The following is a 13,221-nucleotide window of genomic DNA, read 5'->3' on the forward strand; positions in this document are numbered from 1 at the left end:
TTAGAATTTGTACCTGAAGTGATACATGTGACATCTTTCAATTTGATAGTATATCACCAAATATATCAGGCAATATAAAATCTACCCATAAAACCCTCTGCTTGTGGGATTTTTAAGTAGAACTCACGATTCCTTCTCCTCAAGTTCCATTAAAGCAGAGATGTAAATGTTCATACATTCAGTGAAGCTATTCAATGAAGTTATATGTACACATTTATATGTTATACATAACAGTGTATATATGTTTGTATAACAACATATACATGTTGTTTTCTAGACAGCTAAACTTTTTTTTAAGTTTGATTCTGGGAAACTGTTCAGTCCTGACCAAAAAAGGCACATTTTTATCCATGGTGGATTAAAAGCACAAGTTGCAGCAGTTTAGCTTTCTTAAGCACTACTCCATTAATATCCTCATCATTTACCCAGAAGCAGCAGTGGGGAAGATGAAAGGTAGCTTAGTTTCCAGACCTTCTCAAAAAGGTCGTCTGTCCAATGCCACGTGGCCACGGGAGCTGTTTAGCAAAGACACTGAATTAAGACAACCCCAAACTTACTTTAGATGTATCATCAGTCATCCGAAGAAACTCTGATTTACTAACAGCTCTGGGCCAGACTCAGCAGTTACTTTCCAAAACACCATCGCAGCACCTATAACGTGGTTGCAGCAGTTCTCATTCAAGGATAGCTCACTTGGCCACTTGCCTTTAACAACACTTTTAAAGTACACTTGTAAACACAGAGTGAAATCCTCACCTTGTTGAAGTTCCTCAGTAAGGTTAGGTCTTTGTCTGTTGAGCTTAACATGGATAACATTGTTATTAAAAGCAATAATTAAGCTTTTTAAAGACAATTTAGGGTCTTTTAAGAACTACATATAAAATGGAGCCTTTTAAACAAGATCATAAAAGGTTTTATAGCTAAGTACTACAATAGCAAGCACACGCTGAGATGCTGAAATTTTGTACTGCATCCACGTTTAAATACAGCATTAGTGCATTGCTGCAGGACTCCAAGAAACTAAACAAGCCAGAGACTTTCTACTCAGAACTGAAACTGTTATCATTAATTTCCCAGGAATGTGCTTTACCTTTGCTTCATGCCTGTTACCCAGCACTGAAGAGTCTACAGGTCAGATGCTGACCTTCACTTCATTCATCCTTTAGCCCTGCAACAGTAAACCTATTGCTACCCATGAGAATGCATAATTACAACTGAGGACATAACCTGAAAATAATGGAGTTGAAGAGGTGATGCTAGAACTGGAACTGATTTTGTAGTTCTGTGAACAAGGCAGGGGAGCTACGAAGAAATCCAATTTCCTTTTTCAGCACTATGGTGGTTTTGTTGAGCTCAAATAAGTTCAACCTTTCATATGTCTTTAAATTTCAAAATATGATTAGGCAAATATAATTCTGAACCTGCTGATGGAGAAGAATGCTAGAAAAGAAACGGTCTTTCTACCAACAGTTGTTAGACATAGATCAGCCGTGCCCTTGTCTTACTTGGATCTGGGCAAAAAGGATTCCCCACCCCATGCAGATCTTGGCTTGGTTCAAAGAAGCTTTACTACATCTTCTGCACAGAAAAATTGTGATAAAGAAAAAAAGGGGTGAAAGGCAGCTGAGCAGGCTCTTGAAAGATGGAAGAGAAAAGAGGAAAGACAGCAGTAATGCCTTTTCCTAGGCTGTTCCCTCTTGCTAAGCCAGATGGGGTCAGGCAATGAACCGTAACTCCTCCAAGTCAGCTCCTTCCCAAGGCTGCTCTTCAGGGAAAGCACTTAGAGCAACTTCTCAAGCAGTAACTCAGGGGCGACATAAAAAAACTCTGTCTGACCCAGCTGTATTAGGAGATCTTTCCTACCAGGTAGTATTTAGCCAGTAGACATTAAAAACTCTGAATTGTAAACCTGTATTTGGGGACTTTTATAAAGGCAATTTTTGACCTTCAGGTTTCACAGCACTGGCGTAGTTACAGTCTATTGTACCAATGAGTATTCAGGGAGTCTTAAATCCAGAGACGATTTGGCTGTTGTGCATGCATGCAACTCCCAAGAGTCACGAATCCTGATTAAATGTTTGCTGAAAAGCAGGAATGCCATGTGACTCTCCCAAAAAGAAGAGAGCGTCTTAGTCTCATATTGTTTTCCCTGTCCAAATTGTCCAAAAGGCATCAGTCCATATAGTGAGCTAACTGCCTGGAAAACCTCAAACTTACTAAAACCAAACCCATTTTTATAGGATTTACAAAATTTTTTTTAAAAAAAGACAATCCCTCATAAAACCATAAAATAATTTCTGCTTTTGCCACACATGTAACACAAGAATCCCTGAAAATAGAATTTTAACTGGAAAAGCTGACAGGAATTTAGCAGAAAATTTCTATACAAAAAGAAAGCCCCATGCTAAATAGAAAGGCACCATCCTACCTACTCCCTTCGCTGCAGCGGGAAAAAAATTCAAGATACGTTTAAAAACTTGAATGAAAACTGCTAAACTAGCCAATCAATCACGTAGTTTTACTACGCTTAAGGAATAACCAACAATGCATCTCTCTCAGTATAGCACCTGACAGAGCATCTCACGGTTCTATTACCTTAGCAGTTCCTGATTTCATTATATGGAAGACAAATGAAAGCATCACTTTACCAGATAGCTAATACTGTCTTCAAAAAGCACAATGCAAGTCAAATTCAACAGAACATCGTCTTTATTCTTCACACCACCCCAAACATTTCCCTAATTGAAATTACATCTTCCAGGATGTATTTGGTGGTACAAGACAGATCCTCACCAACTGTACACTGGGACAGCTCCGCTAAATTTAGTAGGACTAGAACAATTTATATTCACCATCTACTTACATTTTCAAAATTGTCCCAAGCAATCTTGCATACTTTTCCCATCTTTTGAAATCTTCTTTTCACAAGATGCCAAACAAAGCAATATTTACTCTGTTGCTAATACAGGAAGAATTGTTATTTACCAAGTCAAAGAAGCTATCTGTAGTATGTTTTTTGGCTGAAGTGCGCTAAGTTTAATTGCTGAAATATCCTTAAACTTTGATAAAAAGGAAAAATAACATTCTGTATTGCTAGAGGAATTTCAAAGCATAAAAAAGGCTGTAAAATAACATTAGTGGCTGAATTTCAGAAGCGTCTTTGAAAAATGTAACCCCAAACGTCAGCTATGGTGAGCCCTGCCGTTAATCAGCTTATGCCCCTGCTTTACATCAGTGTAAGACCAGAATACTCTTGGTGGGTACAGAGAGGGCCCTTCTTCAGAGACAGGGGAAGAAGCGATGAGTTTCATATTTCCAACAAAAAGCCATAGAGTTTCACACATTTTATTACAAATATTCTCCGCCTGAGTACTGCTAGAAAACAAAGCATACCATCACCATGCCACCATGGGGGGATAAGACCAGTCTTTACTGAGGACCATGAAGTACAACCATGAAAACCTGTTAGATCTGCCCAGACGAGCAGTCAGGAGGTTTGGGGCAGCTCTCAATGCTGTTACACCTGGTTTGCTAAACTCTGATGCTTTCTTATCACGGGGGCAACAGGGAGGTATCGACATATTTTCTTAAGGTGACTATATAGCTCCTCAAATGCTAGCAGCTGGCAGAATATAGAGTAACTGCTAAGACAACTCTGGTAAATAAAAGCTGGATAGCATCTGTCCCATGAAACAAGGGCCTAATCACACATCACGGGCACTTTCACTCGCCATTTACTTCAGTGGGTTGAAACGTATTCAAGCCCCCCCAGGAGGACCACCTTCCAGAATCGGGTACTGATTCTCAGTTATGAAATATACTAAATAAATAAATAAATCACAACCTACATCTGGAATAAATATCAATCAATGAGCTAAAAAAAACCCATACTATTCGAGAGGCACTTGTATCAACCTTTTAAATTCTCACTTGGTAGTAGAGTAATACATAGGCTGAAGCAATGTAATAAAAATGTCTAGTCCCAGATATGGTACTTAAGGGTTAAGTGTACAACCTGTTGATTGCTTAACCTTACCTAAAACATATGGCTTTGCACTTAAGGGTAAACCCATGGTAAGAAACCCAGTGCCCAGAGTGTGTGTGAAATTCTTTGAAAGGTCACTCTAAGGCAAAAATGTATCTAAACACTTTGCCTGCACACATTTGTTTGGAGAGACTTCACAGCTCCCAGCATGCAAAGATTTGAGCTCCCTACACCCCTACTAAAACAAGAGAGCCTGTTTAATAAATCAAGCGATTCATCCACGAGCAAAGGAATAGTTAGTAACTGGTTTATAAGCATAAGAAATAGCCAAATACTCTCTTTCACCCTTCTTTGCATTGTCTAGTACTGGATGGATGCTTGTGGTTTCCAGCATCTTGTCATCTTTTCATCAAATAAACACGAGCCGGTTACCAAAAACTTTTGATGACTCTTACTCAAGGAAAACCCAAAGGGGCTGAACAAAAGCACAGAGTAACTCCTGCATCATCTCAAGTGAACAAGGTGAGACTCAGCCCCAACAACAGAAAGTCACAGTCTGTAGAAGCAATTCAGCGTAAACAGCCGGCCCGTGGGAACTATTCAGTCCTTTCCTTTGTTCGCTTCCTCCAGTGTTTTCAACATACAGGGACCTTACATGATTTACAGCATCATACAAATACACACTAGGCACTACAGTACATTTCTCACAGCTCTTGTTTACTCTCTTTGTGCATTCCCTTAAGCAAAATTATAACAAAAAAGATGGGGGGGGTTTGGTGTCCTAATGGTAGCCATTCCTTTGCATCCTCTACATACTAGATGCTTGAGTTGGGTTTTTTCACCTACACGTGTATTTTGTATCACCTATAAAATCTGCACGAGGACCTGTGGAAGTTTAACAACAAGCAACCTGTGGATTCAGTACAGTGCTTAAGCAGATGCTGAAATCGTTCACTATACTAGAGCAGGAGATGGTATCTAAAAAGGTGCTCAACATAATCAGACCAGTAATAAGTCAATACGCAAAGCACAAAGAACCAGACCATTCCATACTCTGCAGTACATGGTTCCTGCCAAGGAAAACGCAAGTGAGCTCATTCTGAGAGCAGCACTCTGACTCTCTCAGAAAATGTGTAAGGAAGAGCAGGTAGGAACAAGAAAGCAGGTACTAACGGATAAAGCATAAAAGTGGAGTTAAAAACCTTCAGGGAACAAATCCGAATAAAGGTACTAGACAAGTATGAGAAAATTTCAAAAATATCCCTCTCATGTAAGAAGTAGCAGAATGCTTTATAAATAATATTATCAATTTTCTTTAGTACATTTTTGTACAAACTCTTGAGAAATCAGTCTGCTGACCTAGAGGATAATTAGCAAGTGGTAGGACACCAGTTTGTGCAACTTATGAACCTTTAGACTTGCACTCAGAACAACCCGGCTGTTTTGCTGAATACTCATTTGCCCAGAGCAAGTACGAATGTTACTACAGTTCAATGTTTGGACAAGTCACAAAACAGACTTTTTGCATCGCTGTATAAATTGGTGCCAATGCAGGAAACTTTTTCAAGATTAATATACTCACATAACTGGGTACAGGATATGAACTACGGATTTAGGCATTGATCTTGAGCTCACTGAACTCCCATGGTGCTTAGAAAGAAAACGCTCAATCACTTCAATTTTAAGCTAAATCGAACAATCATAAATCTACTCTGCTATTATTTATACTACTTTAAATGGTACTCTCCTGCACAGTATGACTGCTAACATAAAATCTTGCTCTTTAGGGATGTACAATAAAGAACCACATTGAAGAACGCTCGTTTTCTCTTCTTCAGCATCTTATGTTACTTATGTAACTACTTATGTTACTGCTAAAACTAAGAATCAATTTGCTAACCAGTCCCAGCAAAATGATCCCTGGTAATACTGTGGCCACGGTAAACATTTTGTAAATATATATCTGGTCAGTGGGTTCATGTTTGCAGGTACCACTACATGTGTAAGCAATTGTTTATAAGGCAAAAGTAGGACTTGGGGGATAAATAGTGAGAGGAGATAGTATGTACTAAATATCATTCTGTGCAGGAAAAAAAAAAAGTAATTTTAAAGTGCCACACAATTGAGCCAAAAGCTTGAAAGTTAAAAATCCATAACCCGCTAGCAACAGTAATTCTTATTCATAATAAATACTTTCATTAATAGTTATCTTTTTTAGATAATATCTCAGGCACCAAAGCCCGAGATAATTTATCAGTATATCAATAAATTACCGACGTATTTCACAGAGAATTAAAAAAACAGCTCCAGTTAGCTGAAGCTGAATGCCTGATTCTGAACTTCATATTCCCAAATATGTAACAAGAAGTCACTAGTATCTCACTGTAGAAACACTATGCAAAATACAATTTTCTGTAGAGAATTTCAAAACAGGATTCGTGAAGGTTAAGGACAATACAATGCTGTATTTTTACTCCTTAGGTGATATAAAATGATACACATGTGAAGAAATAATAGATGTTCTACTTCTGTACAAATTAAGAAATGGACAATCCCATTTTTATAATTATAAATTCACATTCTTGCCTTTTTTTTACTACCTTTAATATGATACCACTTACTAAAGCTAAATATTATAGCATAGTAAAATAAGATGGGTAGAGTAAAGACGACAGACAAAGCAACTTTATCACCGAGATTGAATAGAAGGTTGTTGGCAATGCTATTAAATGAAGTATGATGTAAAAGTCACCGGATTGCCACATCACTGGCAATCCAGCATGTACCTGCAAACTTTATTAGTATTATTTCAGTTCCACCTCTGTGTGTCACCATATAAACACAAATAGTTACTAGTACATGCTGTACTAGTAGGAATTACTGGGAAGTAAATTTTCTCACACAGAAGGACGACCTTTCCTCCCCATTCTCAAATGGGTCTATTTGGGACTTAAGTGGTAATCACGCCTTATACAGCTGTCCACATAACATAAACTTCACATGTAATAATTAATCAGTTCCTACCAGTCCTGTTCGTTAGCATTCTGCTTATTTGAAAGCAGTGCTGTTGCCATCCAATATGACACACCACTAGATGCTACCCCTGGTGTTGCAAACAGCTGTTTCCAAGCCGGCAGGTATCAGCCTGGGCACTAAAAGACTTCCAATGCTCTACCAAAATATGTGGATTCTAGAGACCCAAGTGACTTCAGAAATCGTTATGGCTTCAGGTCTACTCTAATTAAAAGGAACTCCTCCCCCTTCTTCCCTGTTAAGAAGCAGCGTGAACAGTTTCTATGGTGAATGTTTTGATGCAGAAGAATTTGAGACTTGTGGATCTGTGCAAATTACTTTCTTGTACTCCAACTGTAATACAAAGAAAAAATAACCAGGTGTCACAGAAAAGAAACAACTGCATCATTCCTTCAGAGCTTCAACAAAAATGAACCAGTGATGACTAACATGCACTGAAAGCTAACCTTACAAAAGCAAAACAAAGAAAAGAAATACATTTTTTCCCCGTGTAATCACCGAACAGTCTCTGGAAAGTGTGTAATATATACCTTCAAAACAAAATGAACTTAAAAAAAGCATTTCAATTAAAGCCAGTTTTAAAAATATAATATTAAGTCAATTTGCACAAACACACTAAATTCATAAGAGTTAAATTCATGCTAACTCTATCTCACATTCCTCTGTGCTGTTCTCCATGCTAGATGATGTGGTGACAGACATGATGGAGTGAAATCATATCACTATCTTTTGAAAATTGCCAAAAAAAGTGATTTCTCACCATATGGGATCTGTAACAACCCTGAAGTCTTTTAGCCCTCTTACATTTGATTGCTTTTTCCCTTCCCTAGTGTGACACAGTCACCCACCTAAAATTCACTATCTCAGCAGTTTCATGGTGATTCTAATCCAAATGGGTTTTATCTCTACTCTGACATGTAAATTAAAGTTACGTTAATAACACCACATATCTAGATGATATAAAAAAGAGATGTATACTTAAGCTTGTTTAATGTTAGTACTGGCGAAGCCTTAAAGCAGAAATCATGTCTGGAAACCTTATCTGAAAATTACTGCCCCAACAGCACAATACCATGCTCCATCATTAAAAGCCCGAGTTAAGCATTCTGAGTACACGTATTGTAAGCAAAAAATGCCTTTGCAGGGTTCTTCAACCACAATTTCACAGTACGCGTGCACCAAATCTTGACACTAGATAAACTCCCCAAATAGAATTGTAGGAGCACAGGCTTTCCTTTTGATTTTAAAAAAAAGATCAAGACTTACACTGTATTGAGTGGAACTGGACTGCAATTGCCCTGCTGAGGTTGTAGGTCATCATGTTACTTACCTACAGTCTGAGGATATCAACAGGCTCAAAGGAAACATAAGTGCACTACAAACGAAAAGATACACCCTTGGAGAGCTACAGCCTAGAGCCAAGATGGGAAACTCTAAGAGATATTACCCCCATTTCACAGCAGCACAGAAAACTATATGGTAACCTGCTCCAAGTGGTGTAGCTCCCAGAAGTTCTCAAAAGAACTGGCCTTCTTCACGGTACAGATTACTTCTGAGCTCACATTTTAATAGGTACACAACTATTTTCAAGAGGTTCGTTTCCCCCTTATTTTTCTCCTCAAACAGATCTTCACTACCCTGCAGCAGTGTCCTTTACACATCTGGGAGTTTTTGAACTTTTTTTTCCTCCCCTAAATTGCTTGATACTCAATAGGAAACCATCTTCATATTTTGCCATTTTCTATATCTACATCTCTTCTACGTCCCAGTCTGATGCTTTAACCTTTTCACAGAAGTAAATTATCCTGCTTGACTTCGTTCCACTGGAGAAACCTAGAAAGCATGTCACATTGACTGCAGGACTCTTGTCCTTCAGGGTCACGCTGGCACAAGTGTTTTCCCCAACTTATTTACTAAGATAATACAGAGAAGATCTGTTTTTACAGCCCAGTTGTCTCCTTACCAGGAAGATAGTAGGACCGTGCTTCACTGAGATTATTAGAACAAGCGTGCTCACAGAGACTGACCGCGCAGTGGGGGGGCGTTTTCAAGAGAAAAGAGTGTTTTCCAGTAAGAAAAGCACCTAGTGATTCCAATATTTATTGCAAACCCACTAAATTAATCATTTCTAGCATTAAACTAAAATGACTTTATCTAAATCTGTGTTTAAAGAATCAGCTATTTAACGTGCTAAGATCCCACTGTTAGCAGTTGCATCACAAGTGAGTTTACCGAAGTTTACTTCTCCACAGAACTGGTAATATGAACAAAAGAAAAATCACTTATTGGACACGACAGTAATGAAAATGTTGTCTACATCAACATTAACTGGCACGTTAAATTTTTGAGGTCAGTAGTATTACCATTACACATAAATTTATATCCTTATGTGATTTGTTGAATTGAAGTGTTTGTATACCTCTCTTCTTGGAAGTTTGTCAATCATTACAAACTGGTTTTGAAGAAGACCTATCAGGTTATAAGTCATATATTTTTCCAAAGCTAAATTGTCTGAATTTTGCTAGCCATAAAGATGACAGAAGTGCAAAGATTTTTGTACTTAATGCTCAGTTTCTCTCCTTCACTTTTTCTGGGATATGTAGACCAGAACTCTCTTAATGCAAAGCCACTATTTATTATTGTCCCGAAACACACACATTCAGACATTCCCTAATTGTGAAGGACAAATACACCAGTGATTAAGACTAGAAGAGGAAAATGAGGAGTCGTTTGAGGTTTTCTCAATGTATGTGTTCAGTTAGTCATCTTTTCCTGCTACTTATTTTTCATGGCAAGCTCTGAATTTTCACCCGGGGTTCATCAAAGACATGTTCAGTTTTGTGCGTACAAAGTGAAAGAGAAGATGATGAGGTTATTCTGCTTACTGCACATGCTCCGGAGGTAGCTTGTGGGGTGGTCTGTTTAGGTCCAAAAAATTTCTTAAAGGAATAACGGCATCATTAGGACTAGCCTGAACAGACTCCTCCCTTGCAGAGTCTGATCACAAAAGCTAGAGCTGTAATGGGAATGGATGAATTTCTCACCAGGTCAAGGCTGAGGCATATTAGCTTAGGGAGCACCTGAAGGCAGTCTGTACTGCAGCTTTCCCATGCTGTGCTTACTCTCTGGGTAAACAGAAGACTTCAGTCTCCACGGTTGTCAATCTAGCACCTTTAACGAGCAAGAAGTTCATTTTATTAAAGGAGGAAAAACGTAGATTTCCATCACTCCTTATAAAAGAGCTAGAAAATGTCAAACATGTAGGTAAAAGTCATATTTCAAAACGGCTCAAGCCTAAACTCCCTTTCCCCTTGCACCTGCATGGTGATGAACATGTGCTATATGTCTCTGTACTGGCTCAGTATTCAACATTTGAACTGGACCTGCTCCAGCTTTTGAATAAATATCTCTTTGGGGGGAGAGGGAATTACATTCCTTAGTCAAAATACAGTTTTTCTTCTCTTAAATTTTGAAAGAAATGTGTACTTGTGAAACATTACGAACCAGTCATGAGAAGAACTGAAATCCTTTCTATCTCTAGCCTCGGCAAAGAGCCCTGCTCCTTCTGCAATGCATCCGTGACCTCCAACCTAACCACATGCACAATTGAGATGAGAGGGCCTGCAGTAAGAAGGGTGTATTTCTGGGGTTTTCTTTCTAAGTAATGCTTACTTCCAATGGGGGCACTTCTGGGGAATGACACGAGGCACTATTCAGAGGGATACGATAGCCCATTTGGGAACAAGATGGCAACACCCACTTTGTTTCATGTGGGGTGCTAAATGACGAACAATTTAAGTATCCTAGGAGTCTTCCTGCTCAATGGTGAGTGACTGCCACCACAATTAAAAGAATAATAATTTTTAAAACTTCCTCCTGTTCCAAATAGATATTTCAGTAAACAGTTGCACTCATGATTCATTAAGCAAGATTACATAGTATCTATATTTATTAGGGAACTTCACGCCGTCTCATCATTTGTGCTGTGTGCAGGAGAACAGATCGAAAAATCTGTAAGATTATCTACAGAGATCTACCTCTTACGGCCTACTTGTGCTCATGCTGTGTCTACTAAAGACCACGACTGTGTGAAGTTAACCCCAGCACTAAGATCTTGCAGTCACAAGGTTGTCTATTCAGTGCAGTCGAACCACAGCTCCACGCAGCAACAGCCACAGATGCCGAGAAAAGGAAGCCAACGTCTGGCTCAGCTTGGGAACATCAGCTGCTAGTTTCATGCTCCCAAGTAAAAGCACGCAGAGTTCATTTGGATGGTCAGCCCTGTCACATCGAATGTACAACACAAACCTCCACCAGTCTGGAAACGCTCAAGGTTGGTAACTCTGCTGTGTGGGTTACTCCCACAAGCTCGGTTTGTGCATGTACAAGTGGCGGTAGAATTGGGTTTCAGGATAATAAGAGCAACTTTGAATTCTAAAGAACTGTTCAGAATCCACATTTTAGGTATGTGGTATAAACAACCCAAGAAATTAACATACTTGAGAACAAAGAGACCTGTGAAAAAGCATCATGAAGGAAGCTGAACAGAAAAGAAGAAAGGAACAGATGTCAGATTATACTTAAAGCAAAGTTACTAGTTTATTTTCTCACTGATTTGAATATCTAAAATATACATTTTTGCCAAGGCAAACAGGTGATTAAAATATATTAAAAATCCCAGTAAGCAAAGGGCTACATTTGTATTCGCTTGACATTTGTTAGCCATTCCCAAAGTTATAGCACATGCATAGCATAGCAATAATAATATTAATTTTACAAAGGCTGACTGTTTAATTGCAATTAACTGTGGCCTTACAAAAGGAAAGATGCACTCTCTGGAGTATACATAAGCCTCATTTATCCTGCAAGGACAGCGAGATGAACCTGGCATGAAATATTAAGATCACAATTGCTATTGGCAAGCCATCTGACGGGAAGCTGTTAGCTTGAAAGAGCAAGGCTTATACAAAGGAGCAAAGAGTAAAAACACAGCAGTGAATCAGCTCCACAAAATGTCCTTTCATTGAGGAGCATCGGGAACGGCTGGGCCGTTGGCAGGATGCTGAGGAGGCAACAGCCGCTGTTGGGAATGCCAGGGGGTGCCAGGAGGTGTGGGAAAAACTCTGGAGGAGGGAAGGCTGGAGGACGCAGGTAGCCGTGACGGCTTAAAGTGACATGTAGGGTGATTTGGTGCAGTCTCCTTTTATTGCAGGCACGCTGTACTACTTACAAACTGAATGAGTGCCATCTTCGAGCTAATTAAGTTTCTTGCCCAAACTGCTCCTGCTGGAAAGCTATTACAGTGCCTCACAGCTTTTCCACTTTGAAAACATTAACTAAAATTTACTGATGGCCAGTTTAGACAAATTTAATTTTGCATCAGCATTAATCTCTGCCTCGGTTACATTGCCTGCCTTTCTGGCATTTATGAGGATAAATGCTTTATTCATACAGAGCAGTAACAGTCACTGTAGCAAGCACTTGGCTTGACTGAACAAGCCGTATCTGCAGTCTCACCAAGGAGCCTGTCCATATCAGTGACGGTCTTCAGAGCTATAAACTAGACCGGTGCAGAGAATTCCAGACAGGGTCTTTCCAGAACCTTTTACTTTTACACTGAAACTTCCACCATTAGTATCAGTTACCTGATGCACCCTAGGACATCATTTGCCTTTTCATCTGCCTGCCCAGATCATTCATCTGACTGATTCCCAGTCAATATCCTGTTGGTTGGTACATTCCCATTTCCCTTCTGCTTTTTTCCATGTTCTCCATGTGTTCCAAAATGGAAAAAACACAGAGGACAGAATCTTACCTTAGAGAAGTCAGGCACAAAATTCCTACTTACCTGGAACAATAAGCAGACAAAGGAAAAGGGTTCTTAGGAAACCCAAGGGGGAGATATAAAAAGCTTCTTTGAAAGGGACAGAACTTGGGCTGGACCAAGAATTTCCATCAAGAAACACCAGGTCGCATGGTGGGCACAAATGGGATTTCGAGCTTGCTTATGAGAAAAAGAATATCAGGATGGGTACTAGAAAAAAAAGGCCTTAAAGGAAGAGAGGTACCACGTTGCTAAATGAGAATGTGCGAGATGGACTACATAGGGGCACAACAGCAGCAGATGAAGAAAAAAAGCCAAGATCATAATCTTGGTGCTGGGAAAGGAAATCTGCAATCCTGGGAAGACTGCCTATCCAAGA

At 39.2% G+C, this 13,221-nt stretch overlaps 1 protein-coding gene across 2 annotated transcripts in view; it reads right to left on the reverse strand.

The window, feature by feature from the left end:
- The window catches only part of ROR1 (receptor tyrosine kinase like orphan receptor 1), a 170,961-nt gene that overhangs the window by 102,390 nt on the left and 55,350 nt on the right, over window positions 1-13,221 (reverse strand). The gene's annotated exons all lie outside the window — the stretch shown is intronic.

The sequence above is a fragment of the Accipiter gentilis genome, chromosome 8 (genome assembly GCF_929443795.1).
Source record: "Accipiter gentilis chromosome 8, bAccGen1.1, whole genome shotgun sequence".
Lineage (NCBI taxonomy): Eukaryota > Metazoa > Chordata > Aves > Accipitriformes > Accipitridae > Astur > Astur gentilis.